Raw genomic sequence first — 6,541 nt, forward strand, 5'->3', positions numbered from 1 at the left:
TTTCTCCTCTTCCACCCCTCCTCTTCTTTTTCTTCTTCATCATCTTCTTCTTTTCCTCCTCCTTCTTTGTCGTCTTCTTTTCTACTTATTTTTCATTTCTCTTATTATCACCTATCATCATTAACACTATAATAATATCCACAATGTCAATATAATGATTATCTTTGAAAAATGAAAATTAGCACTAATGTTAATTTTACTAAGGGTTTTGTGAATACTTCAGTGAAGTCATATAGTTCCCTTGCCAGGTGCAACCAGGTCCATGACGTCATGTATTCAACAGTCTTGACTCTTGAACAATCTGAAATAAGAAGAATCAATGCAAACAACTTTAGCAACTCAACTTGATAATAACAGTGTTCACATACATGTACATGTCTCTGAAAGATTATGAAAGAGCCTTTTGAGATTGCAATCACAGGTTTAAATTAAAAAAAAAATAATAATGTGAAATAAAAAAATGGGTTAATAGTCTCCGAATATTACCTTTGATACGCTTATATTGTAGTCAGAATATTTTCATTTTAATCAAATCATTGGAGAAAATGTCCATGTGCGGTGTTACTGAAGGAGGGCAAGGGTGCAGGGAAGGCAACTCACCTCTAGTAATGGGGGAAGTATATAAGAGAACTTAAAAAGAGGGGAAGAACAATGAATGGGGGGAAAATACAAGAACACAAAATTGAGGTCAAGGTCATGTTTACGTTACCAACTTCCCACCTGTCCTTTCTACTACTACCACTATCTTATTCTTGAATGCACTTATATTGTGCTTAAGCTTATAAGCTCAAATTGTTTGTCTCTGTTGAGAATCTAATAAACAAATATAAATCAACTGAATCTGAATCTCTTGCAAAAGTAAAGTGGAAAATAATTGTTACAATAGTATGGATCCAATAGTCTACCTAGATTTTGTTTTCATTTTAAAGAGTTACAAAGTTCTTGCTCTTACATATTTTTGAGAATGCATTCCATAATTATATTGTCATTGATTTAAATATTAAGAGGGCTCAGTTCTCAATTGAAACTTGACTTTCTATAAAAATTCACGAGATTGATATCCATTTTTGTGAGTAAATTTAAGATGAATTTATTACAAGATGTGGATGAATTGTAAAAAGAGATTCATATTTGAAAATTGATATAACAGTACATCACATTTACAACACTCTTAAGAGTAAAAAAAATAAAAAATGAATATTTCCAAACAGTATACTTGTATTTACAAGTAGAATGTTCAATAAACACAACTTTATATAAAAACTTACCTTCATACTAGCTTGACCCCCTAATCCAAAGAGAGATTTCTTGTTCAATGGCACACAGTGGCAGAGTGTCTGGACTTCCATCTCCTTCCAGTTGCTGTCCCCTCTCTCTTTCTACCTCTTCTCACCATTTGTGTGGTTCACCTGTTAGAAAAGTGAATACCAAATTTTTCATAGTAACAGAAGAGAATGAATTCATATTTGCAATTTGTATAAACAACAACTGAAGTCCCTTCTTTCAAAAAATAGTTTTATCATTACAGATTTTGTTAAATATATTTGACAGGAGTGTTGGTACAGTTTTTACTGGCTATTATCAGAACTGTGTAAAAATGAATTATATCCATGAGTGCATTGTAAATACACATCAAAGGCAAATAAGGTCTAGTCATTCAACCTTGAAATTGTTTGATGAACACACTAAAGATCGGGGTTCAAATTTGAACCTTAGGGGTTGATACAATAAGGGGTGATAATTAGAGCAATTATGCTCATGTATGCACCTTTATGTTAAGCACCATATAGGGCACAGATTTGAACCATGTAATAACGGTTTTAAAAATTGAACATTTTTTAATGTTTAAGTATTATGCACCTTAAAACGTAAAATGTTGCCCCTCTTATAGTGCAAACAAACATTTCTGGGTGCGAACAATAAGAACAAGGTCAATTTTGCACCTTTTATCACTTAGGGTGCAATATTACAAGGAGAGTACAAGTGTTTCATTTAGGCTTCAAATTTTTTTTTTTAATGTTAGAAAAACATATTAGAAAAATGATTAACACACGCAATATATGAATTCTTCTAATAAATATAGGTTTTGATAAATAAGAAAAATGTAGGCCCTATAATTCTATTATTTATACAAAAATTAGGGATTTTCTTTACTTCAAATTGCCAAGGTCTTTTTTTAGAAGCACCCCTTTAATAATTGATCTAAAAAAAAATCCTCTTTACAATAAATAGGTAAAAGAAACAAAATATAGTATGAGAAATTCTTGATAACAATCACCAAGATAATTTTCAATTATCACGGTTATTTTTATCCACAGATCAGAAACCAAATCCTGTAGTTACCGGTACCGGGTTATGGAAATGCCTTTTCTCCAAGCGTATTATTTGTGCACTGGTTTGAAAATTAATAGAAAAGGCATTTGATAAGGTTTTTAACCTGTAAAACAAATCAAAGAACTAAAATGTGCGCTTTATCCTCACAAGTATATTAAACTTATCAAACAGATAGCTTGTCTACAGGGCAGCGGCCAGCTCTCAGAGAATATATTCAAATCAGAAAACACAAAGGATACATAGATCCATTTTTTGTTGACTGCATGTTCAACTTATTGATTTTGTTAATAAATTGGAAGAGTCTAAAATATCCATCAAAGATGTACTTTAATATCTATATTAGATATTAACATACAATGTAGTCATCAGTCTCATCAGACAATTTTTTCGTGAAGTTACATGTCTTTTCAGTTCAGTGTTAAACTTAATTAGTTCAGTGTGTAATTCTTTTTTTTTTTTCCCCCCCCCCCCTTCTTTCCCTTTTTGTTCAGTAGTCTCCAGTCTTTGTTAACACAGAGGGTGACCCAGGATTTTCTAAATGATTTTATCGCCTTTATTACACACCAATCACTTCGGGTTTTTGTTTTCTTAATGGAGAGGGACCCCCCCAAAAAAAAAAATAATAATAAATAAATAGATTAAAAAATGTAAAGACAGTTTCAATTTTGGTCCCTAAAATAGACAAATAAATTACAAAATGCAAGCTCGCTCGTTCTGCCTGAGCTAGATCTATTCTACATCTCTTGTATTGCTATTGAAAGTACTAGATTAGGTCCCGAATTAGGTCTCGATTTTGATCTATAATAAAAGCATGAATGGAGGGGCCCCAAGCCAGACCCAGTCCAGGGGCAGGGCTGCACTACCTCATTCCCTGGCCAGGACCAAGGCCCAAACCAGGGTAGGCCTAGACCTAGTAAAGTAGTATTAGTAATACAATGGTAGGGCCAGCTCAGCTAACCAAGGCAAATTTAACTTAGTTAGAATTTCTTAGATCTAGTTTTAGACCTGGGAGGTCTAGTCTAAGTCTAACTTAGACCCTAGATAGAAAACTAGATCAGAAACGATCTACTGACTACTGTAAATCTAGACTAGAACTTAAAAGGGGCCAAGCTAGTATAGCTTGGGCCTGGCCCTGCCTACCTCAGGCGAGGGTTCGTATAGGCTCCAACACTTCACTACCGCTACCCCCTGCTCCACCTATCCAAGTGGATCGTAGCGGTAGTGAAGTGTAGTGGAGCCTATACAAACCGGCGCTTGAGGTAGGCCATGCCTAGACTCTATCCTAATTTTTTCCTAACATATGCTCATATCATAGCCTAACTTAATTATTAGGCCTGGGCTAGGCCCCTAACTTAGACTTAGACTAGTTAACTTTAGGGCCAGGCCCTAGGAAGTGACTCTAGCTCTAACTAGGCCTAGGGCCTGGCTCTGACGGTCAGTGACCGAGAGACAGAGCTGAATAGACTCTAGGCCAGGCCCAAACTAGTAGAGGGTCTAGTGACAAGTCTAGTCTTATCTAGGCCTAGCTAGCTCTAACTTGTTAACGTTAAAATTTAGACTCTAGAACTAACTTAGAAGTAGAAACACTACTCACTAGATTAATTTAATGTTAAGAATTTTCCAGAAGGGCGGGCCCGGGGTGCTCTAAAAAAAACCTTAAAATCAATGTCCAATGTCGTGAAGATTAATAAAATTGTTTTCTGTCGGTGTTTATTCCAAGCATTATCCATGTTCATCCGACACCGTAACCTTAAAAATCAATGTCCAATGTCGTGAAGATTAAAATTGTTTTCTGACGGTGTGGATTCCATGCATTATGTGTCTGTGTCAGACGCCGGAACCTCCGGCTAGCACTGCCGGCGTTGTACTGCTAAAAGCAGCCGGAGAGTATCCAAGCAATCATTGCATAAAATTGACGGCGATAATAATTCATTTAAACGATCTCTTCATACTTAGAAACTTAGAATTTTGGTCAGAACGTGAGATATATATACTATATATGATATATAACAATGAAAATTGGATACATACCAAAATATGCCTCTATCCCGTCAAAATGGGAAGCCGAAGACCCTTTTTCGCAAGAACTTGCTGTGGCTGAAAATGACAGCTTTTGCCAATTTTATGTCAACAGGCTCGTTCATGACTATTCAGTTTATGTAATGATGATTAAATCGCGTCATAAGCTAAAACAATACATAAATATTTTTATGCAACGAAATTTATGTCAAAGGCATAAGCTATGCATGATTTTATGTCATGATCAAAATTTATGTCATTATGACATAAATTTTTATGCAACAGGGCCCTGGTGTAATTTTCATATAGAAAGAAAAAATACATTTTATATGTAGTTTTCAAAAATTTGGAGAAATAATTAGCCCCCCCCCCCCCGTTACCCGTCATGAACAGTAAGGTCTTATAATTGCTTCTTTCAAAACAAACTGAACTTTCACCCCATCCCATCTCTCTCTCTCCGAAACTGACATAAGTATATGCATACAAGCAAATAATTATCCTGTCATTTTACTTTCTTTCCCACTCTTATCCTTATTTCTCTTGAATAATATTTTAATTGACAGTTGTTTGATGTCATGTAACAGTGGCATCATCACATTTCAGTACAGTGCAACATCTTGTGGCATTTGTGCATAACAGCTCAGTAGCAATATATCATCACACTTAATTGATAAATGAAAATTACCAAGATCAAAAAATTCAATTCAAAATTAACATGTTTATTAAGTAATCAATTTTCTAAAACATAGACATTAACATAAAAATAATAATTAGCGTCTACCAAGCATTAAATTGTATTTTAAAAATGAAGGCAATGCATAGCTAAAAAGGGAAAGTGGCACCCGTCGGATTATAGAAGTAGACACCCTACACTACAACTTTCAGCAAAAAATTGCATATATACCCAACTTGACGGTCATGCAATAATTTTGATCATATCTACCCGACTATTCGTTATCTCTCTTGAGATACAGGATTGTTGGTCGAACTGTAACCGAATTAAATATACACAATAAAACCACAGTTTAAATTTTTTAATACGCTGTTTATGTTATAAACCTTACAATAGTTGTTCAACAGTTTAAACAACCTTGCTTAATCTATTGAGAATTAATAATTAAAAAATAAACTTTATTATTTAGGTTTAAAATACTAAATAATTTTTAAGCTTCGACCAACATTGATGATAATTTAATGCATCACCTCCAACTGATGAAGGTTTTCTGTATTACTTATTCAAACTGTGTATACAACTACTGTATGGTTCATATACCATAGAAGTACAGTGACGTGATGGGGCAACGAAAAGTATGAGGGGCTCGATATGGCTTATCGCGTAAAATTTCGAAATTTTCATTACAAAATTCCAAGTTAGTAATAGATTTTGACGTAATATTCAGAAAATGATATCATATTTTCCCCTTATTCCTTTTCTTTTCTTTCATATTTCTTGGTCGTGAAACAGTCCCAGTGCTGTGGTAAACGGCATTGTGTATGCACTCTCCTAGCCAACATGATTATCGTGCGCGCTCCGTTAAAAGTCCCCCTGTACACTAGTTTCCTCAGATCGTCTGCTTGACCTGTTTTAATACCGAGCAAACGGCAATTTCTCCTCATAATGTCATCAATTTTATATGTATAATCATAATCATTTCCAAGAAGATGACGGACTCAAATTGTTTTTGATAGTTCAAATTCAAATTTAAATTTATTTATTTCACTTTCATCAAACAAAAACAAATTGTATACCATATATAAACATTAATATTTGTATCCGTTGCAAAAAAAAAAATTGATAACACATAAGTTGTGAAAAAAACACTTAGACAATTTGGGCAACACATTGTAGGTTTTAAATATGTATACTATTTTTCAATAGAAATTAAATTAAGATGGAAATGGAGGGACCCACTAAAAAGCAATGCTCGTACAATGTGGGCCCCACAAAAAATAGATAATAGTGATTATCATATTTCATTTCGTAGTTTAATAAGCATCGAATCGATCTACTGTATACAACGTAAACAATATTACAAGGCGAAAAAAAAATCTTCAAGTTTGTAAGTCGATGGATTGATAATCTTATAATAAACTGCAGTAAAGCATACAGTAAAGCATTAATAGGATAAATAATCGTAAAAACACCAGTAATTGATGAGTGTAAGTTAATTCACCACACTCCCCCTAT

The 6,541-nt window shown here is 33.9% G+C and overlaps 1 long non-coding RNA gene across 1 annotated transcript; it reads right to left on the minus strand.

Annotated features, from left to right (window-relative positions):
• Positions 1-212: 212 nt before the first annotated feature.
• On the minus strand, positions 213-4,444 carry LOC135155894 (uncharacterized). Its single transcript, XR_010295011.1, has 3 exons — positions 4,366-4,444; positions 1,269-1,409; positions 213-301 (listed from the first exon to the last, which is right to left on the minus strand). It is a non-coding gene; the product is annotated as an uncharacterized LOC135155894 (long non-coding RNA).
• Between the last annotated feature and the right edge of the window lie 2,097 nt (positions 4,445-6,541).

The sequence above is a fragment of the Lytechinus pictus genome, chromosome 11 (assembly GCF_037042905.1).
Source record: "Lytechinus pictus isolate F3 Inbred chromosome 11, Lp3.0, whole genome shotgun sequence".
Taxonomy (NCBI): Eukaryota; Metazoa; Echinodermata; class Echinoidea; order Temnopleuroida; family Toxopneustidae; genus Lytechinus; species Lytechinus pictus.